General features: G+C 39.4%; 1 protein-coding gene across 1 annotated transcript in view; it reads left to right on the top strand.

Moving 5' to 3' along the window:
- Positions 1–13,557: 13,557 nt before the first annotated feature.
- LOC133536862 (claudin-4-like) overlaps positions 13,558–14,762 on the top strand; it is a 36,530-nt gene continuing 35,325 nt past the window's right edge. Inside the window, exon 1 of the mRNA XM_061877501.1 lies at positions 13,558–13,790. The gene's annotated coding sequence lies outside the window, so the exon portion shown is untranslated. The remainder of the gene's footprint in view (positions 13,791–14,762) is intronic.

Raw genomic sequence — 14,762 nt, forward strand, 5'->3', positions numbered from 1 at the left:
CCTCCCCTTCTGTAATAAACTGGACTTGGAACGCCCCTTTCCATTGCCAAATTCCATCCCCTTTTCGGGGGGACGTCCTTTTCAGAACTGGAGCCCATTATTCATATTATTATTTTAAGTGTAGATAGAAGATGTTAAAAGAGAAAGTAAGCATATTTTAACAGTAAATGAACAATTAGATTATTAATTCATGTTCTACAAAAAATGACACAATATGTTACTGCTTATATCACCATCTAAATTAGGAGCCTTTGTTTGCTTACTTACGACTAAAAGACAAGTTGTTTTGTGTGTCCATCCATCCATCCATCCATTTTCTACCGCTTATTCCCTTTCGGGGTCGCGGGGGGCGCTGGCGCCTATCTCAGCTACAATCGGGCGGAAGGCAGGGTACACCCTGGACAAGTCGCCACCTCATCGCAGGGCCAACACAGATAGACAGACAACATTCACACTCACATTCACACACTAGGGCCAATTTAGTGTGTTCACTATTTTATTTAAGGACAAACTTGCAATAATAAACATATGTTTAATGTACTGTAAGATTTTTTGTTAAAATAAACCCAATAATGCAATTTTTTGTGGTCCCCTTTTTATAGAAAAGTACCCAATAGTACCGGTACCAGTACCAAAATATTGGTATCGGGTTAGCCCTCAGTGATACTTATTGTGCGGCTAGTCAAGCTTTAATATGTTCATTAGTTTACGCCAACTTTAAAATGATCATATTTTTTGGGGTTTGTGGAGAGCCCCAATGTCTAAGTACCCCTCTGCCTAGTTGTAGAGGTTGTTGCAGGGAGTAAATATCTTCTTTGTGCAAGGGCAGGAGAGCTCTGTGTCATTATGAGCGGTCCTCTCATTTACAAAGGTCACCTGGGGTCGAGGGTCACCATGATCACCTCGCCGGCCCCTCCCGCTCCTTCCCTTTCCACACGTCACACTTCAGTGGAGCCACATCAAAACCATTCAGCTCTCAACTTTATCTACCACTTCTTAATGGTTCAGCAATATATTTGAACATGACCATTTTATAAAAGGGAGAGAAACAGTGAATTGGCGGCAACATAGAGATAAAATTAGGACAGTTTGATGGGGAGAAGAATAAAAACAAGGGGGAAAATTAAGAGAAAGGTGGAAATTGATTTTACAAGATGGGTAATCTTTTTTTTTTCCGTTGCTTTTTATTGTGTTACTGTACAGACCAGGGGTCGGCAACCTTCAGCATACAAAACCTAACTAGAGCCGTAAATGTTTGATCCCTAAAATGACGTCACCACCACCTATAGCTTAATTACACGCTGTGGGCGGGGGGTGGCCTGCGAACTTGCAGCGAAGCGAGGTGTGCCAGGACCGACTGCGAGATCAGCGACAGGTGCGTAGATGGCCCACCTGGGTCTGATTGTCTAATCACCTGTCACTACGTTAAAAGGCAGCAGCCGGGGAGGAGAGTGGAGTTGGTGGTGGAGCACGAGCGAGACCGACAACACACTGGAGAGAAAGCCTTCATGTGCTTGATTTGTAGTAAACGATTGCTGAAAAGCACATGAAAGACAATATATTGAAAAATGAAACATTGTCAACCTGGAAGAGCCTGGCGTGTCAGTGGTCCGAAGAATCCGGAAGAGAGAGTCTTCCACACACGCATTTTATGAAATCCCACTCTTGACAGAATGCAACTCTCCCAGTATTCTTACTCAGATCAGCTTTTTCAGCTGGGTATTTTTCTGCAAATATTATGTGTTTGTTCTGGAAATGTCCTTCAACACCAGATTTTTTTTATTGTTTGCTATTTTTCCCACACACGAAGCAGACATATGTGCCGACCTTGTCAACAGTAAAGTAAATGTTCTATTCTCATTATACTTCTTTTTAAAAATCTGTCCATTGCAAGCCTGACGGCATGATGCATAAGAGGTGTGACGTACATTATGAGCAACAAAATATTAAATTACATTCTATTTTTATATTTCAAGATCTCTGAACTCTCCAAAGTAAAAACTATTACATAAAAAAACTAACTAAATAAATAAAAATTAAATAGCCACCTTTTATTGACCAGCATGGCGTAGTGGGTAGAGCGGCCGTGCCAGAAACCTGAGGGTTGCAGGTTCGCTTCCCACCTATTGACATCCAAATCGTTGTCGTTGTGTCCTTGGGCAGGACACTTCACCCTTGCCCCCGGTGCCGCTCACACTGGTGAATGAATGATGAATCAATGATAGGTGGTGGTCGGGGGGGCCGTAGGCGCAATTTGCAGCCACACTTCCGTCAGTCTACCCCAGATAGCTGTGGCTACAGATGTAGCTTACCACCACCAGGTGTGAATGAATGATGGGTTCCCACTTCTCTCTGAGCGCTTTGAATATCTAGTAATAGGAAAGCGCGATATAAATCTAATCCATTACTATTATTATTATTATTATTTGTCCCAAAGCCAAGGGCGCAGGCATAAAAGAACCGCGGGTTGCAGATATTTTATATCTAAGTAAATCACACGCAAAACACCCACAAATAGTCTTTATATCTTTGTAGATCACACACAACACGCCCGCCCACTAATAGTACACACTATTGTATATCTTAGCAGATCACACGAAATATGCCCAATAATAGTACACACTATTTTACATCTTAGTAGATCATACGCAATAAGCCCACTAATAGTACACACTATTTTATATATTGGTAGATCTCACACACAACACGCCCACTAATAGTTTATTTTATAGATTGCACACATTGTTTAGCGAGATGTATTGAGATCTTAGTTAATCAGGCTCATAATGTTAAAAAAAAGAGTCACCATTAAAAATGATCAGTGTTAGGGAAATTACTTGAAAAAAGTGGCGCAGTGGTAGAGTGGCCGTGCGCAACCCGAGGGTCCCTGGTTCAATCCCCACCTTGTACCAACCTTGTCACGTCCGTTGTGTCCTGAGCAAGACACTTCACCCTTGCTCCTGATGGGTGCTGGTTGGCGCCTTGCATGGCAGCTCCCTCCATCAGTGTGTGAATGTGTGTGTGAATGGGTAAATGTGGAAGTAGTGTCAAAGCGCTTTGAGTACCTTGAAGGTAGAAAAGCGCTATACAAGTACAACCCATTTAATTGCAGGTACTCAGTACTTTCCCAAAAAGTAAATTAATTATTAACCCAATTATTTTTTAATAGATAGAATACTCCAGAAAGTAATTAATGTGTTACTTTTTTAAACTTTTGTCAATTTGGTGTATGCAGTTGAGAGACGTTTCATGAGAAAAGAGTGCGTTGGTGTGTGCTTTTAAAAGGCGCCGCCTGTTGCCAAGTAATGTGTTGACAGCAATTGGCTGGTTTAACTCAGCATTGGTAGTCTGCGGACTGGAAGGAGATTGTTGATGAAAGCGCCTGAAATTTTTTCACAGCCATTGATCTCGCATCAATGATTCTGTCACTTCTCGTCCACAAATCGGGTATTGTAGTATTATTATTCCTGTTGATTATCACTTTATTGACTGTTCATTATTTCCTCGTAGTAGTAGTTGTAGTAGTAGCCCGCGTGCACATGTCGTTTGCACTAGCGAATAGTTACTGCCTGAAATAAACTTGGTGGGATTCTAAAGCTGTCTTGTCCGCATCAAAAGTAACAAACATATTGATAATGGGGTTGTTCATCCATCCCATCCTTTTCTACCGCTTATTCCCCTTTGGGGTCGCAGGGGGCGCTGGTGCCTATCTCAGCTGCAATCGAGCAGAAGGTGGCATACACCCTGGACAAGTCGCCACCTCATCGCAGGGCCAACACAGATAGACAGACAACATTCACACTCACATTCACACACTAGGGCCAATTTAGTGTTGCCAATCAACCTATCCCCAGGTGCATGTCTTTGGAAGTGGGAGGAAGCTGGAGTACCCAGAAGGAACCCACGCATTCACGGGGAGAACATGCAAACTCCACAAAGTTAGATCCCGAGCCCGGGATTAAACCCTGACTACTCAGGACCTTCGTATTGTGAGGCAGACGCACTAACCCCTCTTCCACCGTGAAGCCCATAATGGTGTTGTAACATACATAAAATAAATATATAAGATTACTTGTACTAGAAAAACTAACCGCATTAGTAATTCCATCTGGTAATGATTCTGTTTGTACAGTTCTCTCTATGGGCGTTACTTTTTTGCTGCTCAATGGCGCCCTCTCTCCCTCTCCTGTGTGGCAAGTAGGCTCAAGTTGCTGCAAACTAGAGATGCGCGAATAGGCAATCATATCATCCGCAACCGCATTATCAAAGTCTTCATCCACCCGCCGTACATCCAAACCAACATTTTATCAGGACCGTACCCACCCGCCAACCGCCCGCTGAAATATATCAGAGGTCGGCCACCTTTACCATTCACAGAGCTATTTAAGCCTAATTCACAGAGTAATGGAGACAATTGGAGCCGCTAATGGTCTCGCGACTATAGCGTTCATCCTGAAGACAAGAACATGGGCGTGCTGTGAAGCTTTTGCCTAAGACACGTTCAACAACATGTACGAACCGATTGTTGATCCGGCAACATGTTGTGTGCAGCTTCCGCAATTACACATAAAAGATTGAAAGGGATACTGGGTGATACAAAGTACACTGATGGTTGTGATATAAACAACTTTAACACTTACTAATATGCGCCACGCTGTGAAACCACACCCAACAAGATTGACAAACACATTTCGGAAGAACATGCTCACAGTAACACAACATAAACGCAACACAACACATACCCAGAATACTTTGTATCCCTGAATATATTTTACACCCCCGCCCCCCAGCCCCGCCCACCTTACCGACGCACGGGTAAGGTGAGGATGTTCTCCCGAAATGTGTTTGTCGTTCTTAATTGGTGTGGCTTCACAGCGTGGCGCATATTACCTAGAGTGTTAAAATTGTTTATATCACAACCATTAGTGTACTCTGTGTCACCCAGTCTGCCTTGCAGTCGTGTGCGTGTTGCCGCAGAAGCCACACACAACATGATGCTGGACTGACAAGCAGATCGCACATGTTGTAGAAGGCGACAAGGCCAATGGCTTCATAGCACGCCCTAATACTTATTATCTGCGTGGCTGCCGGAAGTCATTCAAGAGAATAATAGTGTCTCCTATTGTCGTCTTCGCTTTATGACAGGGGTTTTAAATGGCTCTTCAAATGGCAAAGAATACCAATCCCAGAACCATGTATATCAAATATTTCCGGATGGTTCAACCGCCACCCGCCCAAATCTAATTAAAATCTATTTTTTCGTCATGTCAACTGCCCGACCCACGGTTTATCCGCGGACTCCGCGGATGAGACCACAATCCACGCATCTCTACTGCAAACCCCAAAAAATAGTCAAACACCAAAACTGCTCAAACCTCATAAAAACAATAGCACTGGTAAAATGCAAAAAAATTAAAATTCTGCAATCACATAAACGCTGCAAGACAATAAACAACTGCTTAGGGAAGAATGTTGCAAAAGCCAAAAACACGCACAAACACCCACAAGGCCGGGAAGTGCAAAACAATGTAACAAACCTCAACACTTTCACATTGTATGAAACAAGTCTCTTTTACAGTACGTTCAACATTCCGGCGTGCCTCCTCCTGCCTGGAGGCACGCAACATGTTTTGCTGATGTTTATGTTGAGTTGCGAGCATCGCAGGGGGTCACTCAGACCTTCACTTAGGATTGAACATTTCACGCTGTCTCGCCATCAAAACGTCGAGAAGGGATGCTGAGCAGACCCAGCACCGCCATCTCTGAGCCGACCAACCCAAAGCCCGAAACAAATAGATTTGACATCCTCAAGATCGCCTTTCCATCAAATAGTACACACCATTAGTAATATTTGTTGTATTCATTATACTTCATAACACACTCTCACATGTCATAGTTTGGCCAACAGACTGCATTCGATGCTAAATATTTATATGAAAACTAAGTAGCTTTTCTGTGGAATCTCTTTTTTTATCAGACAACACATCTCTGTGGATTATCAGAATCCAGACACAACCTCAATCATGACAGTTATTGGCTAATGCTTCCACTAATCCTCAGGTATTTTGGCATTTTATGGCATTTTTACGAAGCTCTGCAGTGCAATGACTCCACTTGCACTACTTTACTTGGCATGATCCGTGCACTGCATCATATTCATATGGCATTACACATTACACACAAATAAAGGCCTTCTAAGGGGGATGAGGGGCGTGACAAAATACACAGCAGGTGCAGCCTCTTGTTAAAAAAAAAAGAAAAAAAAACACTGGCAGAAATAAACATGTAACCAGCTGCAAAACATTCACCTGTCGTGAGAGCAGAAGCTGGTTTGACCGGTTCTCTTCACATACTGGTTTCTAACGGACTACCGTCTAATATGTATTTACGGCTCAGTTTTAACCCTTTCTTAACTCACATCTGACAAGTTAAGCTGTTTTACAAAACATCTTTTTGGAGTCCATATGTGCAAGAAGCTTGTTCCAGATTTGGGATTTAATGATATTAAAATGTCATAACACAGTTATTATTATTATCACAGTATTAATGAATGTACTCAAAAAGTATAGCCTACAAACTGAAATCTTTCAACAGAGTTTTATATATATATATATATATATATATATATATATATATATATATATATATATATATATATATATATATATATATGTATATATATATATATATATATATATATATATAAACAAATAATATACTCATCTTGGCAGAAGAAAATACAATATTATTCTGTTTAGATGGGGTAAGGACATCGATTTGCCTTGTATTCATGCTAACATTTAAGATATTTAGATTAGCATGCCAGCTGCTTCTCTAGAAAATTATCAGTATCATTGCTAGTTTATCAATCATTAATATACTATTATACAACTGGCTAGAGTACTAGGTATGTGGTTCCAAGAGATTAGCTGCTTAATATATATATATATATATATATATATATATATACATATATATATATATATATATATATATGTATATATATATATATATATATATATATATATATATATATATATATATATATATATATATATATATACAGTACAAGTCAAAAAATTGGACTTCTCATTTCAATGCGTTTTCTTTATTTTCATGACTATTTACATTGTAGATTGTCACTGAAAGCATCAAAACTATGACACCTGTGAAGTGAAAACCCTTTCAGGTGACTACCTCTTGAAGCTCATCGAGAGAATGCCAAGAGTGTGCAAAAAAGTAATCAAAGCAAAGGGTGGCTATTTTGAGGAAACTAGAATACAAGACATGTTTTCAGTTATTTCACCTTTTTTTTAAAGTACATAACTCCACGTGTTAATTCATAGTTTTGATGCCTTCAGTGACAATCTACAATGTAAATAGTCATGAAAATAAAGAAAACACATTAAATGAGAAGCGGTGTCCAAACTTTCGGCCTGTAATATGGATATATATATATATATATATATATATATATATATATATATATATATATATATATATATATATATATATATATATATATATATATATATATATATATATATATATATATATGTGTATATATATATGTGTATATATATATATATATATATCGAAATAAACTCAAACAATGGGAAACACATTTTTATTACGGTATGTTATTTTTTGTACAAATTAACAACATTTCCAGAATGAAATAAGTAACTTTAGTTTCATGTTTCCCTTGAATTCAGGTTGATCATAGATCATAAATAATGCCTCTCACCTGGATGACGATGTATTCCGATAAGTTGGTCCACTTTGACAGCCAATTTAGACCCGTTTATGTCAAGAACAACACAAAAAGATGCTTGGTTCCACCCCCGTTGTCTTTGCAAGGATTATGAGTCATTCTTCATCTAAACGGGAAAATATGAAGATCAGTCAGCATCTTGATGACAGCAGAAAGTGTACAGTAAGTGATGTTTTATTATGTTTGTTGGCTCTCATAAAGTCTGCAGTGAGTAATAATCAGTGATGTTGTTGGAAAAAAGCGAGGTTCTTGATGTGTTTTCTTTAAATTAATGCACCGCGTATGCTTATACTGATCAAAATGTGTAAATATTAAATATTGCTACTAATGCGCCCGTTACAACATTAGAACATAAATACACACTCTTAATGGGGGTGTTTTTATGTTTTTCTAAGGGCTTTATAGGCAGACTAGAGCGGCTCCATTGTAAGCGGACTTTTGATCGCATTTATTAATTAATCAATCAAAGTTTATTTCTACGGCCCTTAATCACAAGTTTCTCAAAGGGGTTCACAAACCCCAACAACATCCCCTGATCAGAACCTAAATCCAGGCAAGGGGGGAAACTCCAAAAGCCCAAAAAGGGGGAAAAAAGAAACCTTGGAAACGGCCCGCAGAAAAAACAAAAAGGCGTATGTAGAGTTCGTCCTTTAGTGGGTTCCTGGGTTCCACACACTGCCACGAGAGCCCGGATCAGGGGTACAACACTGTTTTATTTTCATTGAATAGTGCCAGGTTTTTGCTTTCCAGCGAAATGTATTTTTCTGCTTTTTTGTCTCTCTCTCTCTCTCTTTCTCTCCCTCTCTCTCTCTGTCTCCCACTCCAACTCGAACAACGTGTCTCATTCCGGCTGCTGCTAATAAAGGCGACAGGTGATTAGATAACAAGGCCCACCTGGGCCATCTACTCACCTGTCGCTGTCTTCGAGGCCGGTCCTTGCCCACCCTGTTTCGCGGCAGGCCAGTAGGCCACACCCCCCTCCACAGCGTATTGTAAGGACAAAATGTGGACTAATGATCCTAACAACATCATTTTTTAAATAATCTTTAAATATGTACACAAACTTATATTCTTATTTTATTTGTTTTTGCCTTTTTTACAAAAGGGTTTGGTTAATTTTGGGTACATCTAGGGAACAAAATGCAAACCATTAAACTGCCAGTCGTTTGAGTAAACAGCTTGTTGTTGGGGCGGCATGGCGTACTGGGTAGAGCGGCCGTGCCAGAAACCTGAGGGTTGCAGGTTCGCTTCCCACCTAATGACATCCAAATCGCTGCCGTTGTGTCCTTGGGTAGGACACTTCACCTTTGCCCCCGGTGCCGCTCACACTGGTGAATGAATGATGAATGAATGATTGGTGGTGGTCGGAGGGGCCGTAGGCGCAAACTGGAAGCCACGCTTCCGTCAGTCTACCCCAGGGCAGCTGTGGCTACAGATGTAGCTTACCACCACCAGGTGTGAATGAATGATGGGTTCCCACTTCTCTGTGAGCGCTTTGAGTATCTAACAATAGAAAAGCGCGATATAAATCTAATCCATTATTATTATTAGTATTTTATTTTTAAAATAACTGCTGGCAGGTAATTTTCCGATACAATTCTTGAATAAAAAATCAGAATAAAGACCCAGAGTACAAAATAATTAAAGGATACAAGGGGCCTCTGATACATTAAATATGTTAAATCTGATCAAATGTAGGCCAAAATCTGAATTTTGTGATATAGGTGACCAATAAAAGCTAATAATACATCTCTTTAACAAATGACTATCTTTTATTTTTACAAAATAAATTGGTACACCTCTACCAAACCAAAGTTTCTGTACCAAAATAATCACATGTGTTGCATCACCAGCTGTGACTCAAAGATGGAAACTGCTACCACGCTGAAACTGTGACTGTCTGAGCGCCAGTCTCACTGTGATGACGTCACATACACAAGGCCGATACAGGAATAAACACACACACGTGTGCAATCCCTTCTCGGTTGTGCGACGTGACTCACAGCTTTTAATGTCTCTCAGCTCCACTCTGAAGGCTGGGATTGTTTGACTGAGTTTTGGTTCCTCCCAGGTCGTTTGTGGAAAAGACGTGTCATGTCACACGACTCTGATGACCCTTTCTCTAACCTGCTCAGTGTTCTTCACTCAGGTTGTGCAGGTTGTTTTCAGGTCCCGAGCTGATTGTTACCATGGTAACCGTGCCTCAGCCAGAACGCACCTCCCCCTCTTCAAGAGTTTTTGTGTCACAGTTTTTTACTTTGCATGACCGCAGTAAATGGCGCCTTTTTGCACTGCAGAATATGAGAGTGTGGCTTTTTGTATCATCGGGGTCTTCATAAAGTTGAACACTGATATGTGATATTTGAAAGCAAAGTCATTGAGTGGGAAGTCTGGGCTTGCCTCGCCACGGCCTGCCGACACTTGTCACTCCTGACTGCTTCAGGCTTTTTCTCACAGGTTTTGAGGGCCACATTACAGAACAGTTGAATGACGCAGGTGTCACTTTGATACATTTTCTGCCTTAAAGGCCTACTGAAACCCACTACTACCCACCACGCAGTCTGATAGTTTATACATCAATGATGAAATATAAACATTGCAACACATGCCAATACAGCCTTTTTAGTTTGCTAAATTACAATTTTCAATCTCCCGGGAGTTTCATCTTGAAAACGTTGTGTAATGATGACGTGTACGCAAGACGTAACGGGTTTTAAGAAAATATGAGCGCTGCACACACACACAGCTAAAAGTCGTCTGCTTTAAGCGCATAATTACACAGTATTTTGGAGATCTGTGTTGCTGAATCTTTTGCAATTTGTTCAATTAATATTGGAGAAGTCACAGTAGAAAGATGGAGTTGGGAAGCTTTAGCCTTTAGCCACACAAACACACGGTGATTCCTTGTTTAAAATTCCTGAAGGTGAAACTTTACTATGGATCAGAGCGCGGTCAAGCAAACATGAATCACGACGGAATGTCAACCAGCAGTTTTCGGTGAGAAAATTGTGGTAAAAAAGTCGCTTTTTTTTTTTTTCTTTGTCATGAAAAAGGGAGGTTTTTGTGGTTGGTTCACTAATCGTAAGTGTATATTGTGTTTTTTATGTTGATTTAATAAAATAAAAAAAATATGTATATATATATATATTTTTTTTTTATAAAAATTAATAAAAAATTCTTCTGCGGCCCGGTACTGGGCCACAGCCCGGTGGTTGGGGACCACTGATATAGAGTCTAATGACAGATTAAAGTTAGAACTATGTGCTACTTTGTATTAGAAATGGCAACAGCGGAGGATGCATGTGCATGTACGAGCCAGTCTGCTCCACAACGTGGGATTAAGAAAAAGAAGGAATTTACTGAATACAGCGCAGATTACAATGGGTACATCTCTACCATATATGGTGAAAAAAAAGGCGAAAGACACACCTTTTAAATCAGGCCATTTACTAATCATGTTAAACTCTTAAGTTTTCTATTATATTTTACATTTTTTTTGTGTTATTTTCTATTTTATTTATTGCTATTATTACAACTATTATTCTCTCAAAGTTATGTTTTTATTCACTTAATAATGTTTTTTTGTATTATCTTTTTATTTTCACATATATTTTGTCATATGTTTTATACTATTTTTTTAGATGGTGTTAATTTTAGTTATTCTCTAGTGTGGACGCCTCAAAGGTGGCATTTTGTCCCCAATCCTCGTTGCCATGTTATGTTTTGTTTTTGTTATTGTCAATGGTGTTATGTGTGCATGTGTGTATGTTTGTATGTACTGTATGTTTTCTTCTTCTCCTTCTTTTTTCTTGTGTAAAGCACTTTATGTTTGCCACTTGCCTGTGTATGAAAAGTGCTATATTAATAAAGTTTCTGCTGATGTCATACTTGGGAAAAATTATAAAGAATTGTGTAAACTCTAAATGGCTCGTTTGGAGGAAATACGAAGGAAGGTAAGATTGTTTTATAAGTATCTTTGCCATGTCGCCATAGTTTGATTTAAAATTTTCAGGACCTTACCAATTGACATAGCCATAGCATTGAAATTGTGTTTGCATACTAGGTCTCCTTTATTCTAGATACGAAAACCAATAACATGTAGATCAGGGATGCCTATTACGTCGATTGCTAGCTACCGGTCGATCGCGGAGGATGTGTTAATCGATCGCCAGCCAGGCATTTAAAAAAATAGACCTAAAAATTAACGATAATCAATCTTCACCAAGACTCACTTTCGTCACTTGATTAACTTTCATGACACCTGAGAGTCTTGTGAGATGACACTGGCTGCTGCAAGCTCATTATTTAGAAAAAGTGACAGACAGGAAGGCGAGAAACACTTTTTATTTCATCACATTTGCGCCGTACCTTCTGTCAAAACTCTAAAGACCGACTGCACTGTTCCTATCTTCACAATAAAAGCGCTGCTTCCTCTAGCCTGCACAAACAAAATAAGAGTCTCCGAAAGCTGGCGTGCACAAGCTAGCAAGCTACGGAGCTAATGGATTTCTTGTAAAGTGTATAAAACCAGTATGGAACCTGGACGAATAAGATGCCAAAAACCAAACACTACGAGCTCATTATTAAGAAAAAGTGACAGACAGGAAGGCGAGAAACACTTTTTATTTCATCACATTTGCGCCGTACCTTCTGTCAAAACTCTAAAGACCGACTGCACTGTTCCTATCTTCACAATAAAAGCGCTGCTTCCTCTAGCCTGCACTAACAAAATAAAAGTCTCCGAAAGCTGGCGTGCACAAGCTACCAAGCTACGGAGCTAATGGATTTCTTGTAAAGTGTATAAAACCAGTATGGAACCTGGACGAATAAGATGCCAAAAACCAAACACCTTCATGTGGTATTGGACAGAAAGGAGGACTTTTGTTGAAAATGCCGACATTTTCCGCACTTCTGTCGGATTCCAATCAATGCAAGTCATCCGAATCAGGTAATACTCCAACTTATATTCTTGTCTTCATGAAAAAAAGGACTCTATGTGTTAAACATTATTGCATTATCATTAAAAATCTTTAATGTGTTAACAAAAACCTATGTGTCATAAATGAAAATATATAAATGATATATATGAATGAGGTAGATCCCCTCAACTTAGTCAATTGGAAAGTAGCTCGTCTGCAGACGAAATGTGGGCACCCCTGATGGTAAATGGTAAATGGGTTGTTCTTGTATAGCGCTTTTCTACCCCTTTTTAAGGAGCCCAAACGCTATGACAGTATTTCTACATTCGCCCATTCACACACACATTCAAACACTGACGGCGGGTGTAGATGTAGATCAATATATGCTCAACTATCTGGAAAAAAAATCCACATCCTTGCTTTGTGTATAGGTAACAGCACATTAGTGTAATATTTAATATATCCCCCTTTAAATATGAAATGTCTTCCTACAACATTACCCATAAAAATAACAACAATAACATTGATGATACTGAATAAAAACATATAAACAACAAAATGGATTACATTAGCAAGACACAGTTGCTTACTGTCGCATTGCATCTCATAAGCTTAACAATCATACTTTAGCTATTATTTACAAGGATGAACAAACAAATTCATATGATAGATTGCATATTTCAAGATACATATTGTTATTCACTCGAGACTTTGCTGTGAATTATATACATCGATTTGTTATTATTATTATCACTTTTTAAATGAACAAGACAAGCGGTACGAAATGGATCGATGGATGGATGGAACATTTTACCTGATGCTTTTTGACCCTCAAAGGCCGCCATACTGTAGCGCATAGGTACGTCATGAACCGGCCGTGTTTAGCTTATAGCTAAAGTGACTTAGCGACACAATTTGGAGAACAAATATACAGTTTGACGTGTTCCATATCGGTAGAACTCACTGGAGTGATTAGTGTGCCAGAACTAACACTTCAACTTGATTCAAAGGAGCTACGTTAGCGCTAACGACTCCGAACGAGTGAAAACTTCCAACAAAGGTGCCGGGGACAGCTAGCTTACGTAACAACCTAACAGGTATGGCAGTGCATTCTGGGACGTGTAGTATCAGATGTATTTGACATTTATGCTCACTAAGTGGTCAGTTTAGACCCTTAATATTAAAGTTGTGTGTATTAGTACCTGATAGTACTAATATTAGTACCTTATAGTACCTAGCTAACCTTAAGAGAGGAATGGAATGGAACGGGACAAGCAGTATAAAATGGATGTATATGATAAATAATAGAGGTGAGTGATACTGCAGATTTTGGTAAGCAAGGAAATACTGGGAAATAATCGCTGATACTGATAATTTTCTTTCTATATGCCTTATTAATAATTATATTCCAATAATTGAAAGATTCATGGCGAACAAATCAAGTATTTGTTTACCAACACACCTGTTTGTGTGAACAATTTAACAATATGTACACACCACACCTCAAGACAATGTAATAATATCAACAAAATAAGAATAATTTTCACCTTTACTATATACCGTATTTCCTTGAATTGCCGCAGGGCATGTAGTATGCGTCTGCCTTGAATTACTGCCGGGTCAAACTCGCTTCGCAAAATAATTAGCGCATGCTTAGTATTACCGCCTGGTCAAACTCGTGACGTCACGAGTGACACTTCCCCGTCATCATTTTCAAAATGGAGGAGGCTGATTTCAATACCGGTAATTCGAAATTGCATAAAGGGAAGAAGATTAAGAGCTATTCAGTAGGATTTAAGGTCCAAGCTTACATCACACTCGAATTTTTACTGCATGCCTTTGGTAAGTGCCGGAGTGAGAAGAGGTTTTAAAATAATTAGCGCATGCTTACTTTTACCGCATGCCTTTGGTAAGCGCAGGAGTGAGAAGAGGTTTTAAATTAATTAGCGCCCCGGCAGCAATTCAAGGAAATACGGTAAAAGTTTCAATCAATCGATCAATGTATTAGTACCTGTGAAGGCTAGCTAGCTATCATAGTTCCAGAGGAATGGAACGGGACAAGCGGTAGA

Source organism: Nerophis ophidion, linkage group LG18 (genome assembly GCF_033978795.1).
Source record: "Nerophis ophidion isolate RoL-2023_Sa linkage group LG18, RoL_Noph_v1.0, whole genome shotgun sequence".
Taxonomy (NCBI): domain Eukaryota; kingdom Metazoa; phylum Chordata; class Actinopteri; order Syngnathiformes; family Syngnathidae; genus Nerophis; species Nerophis ophidion.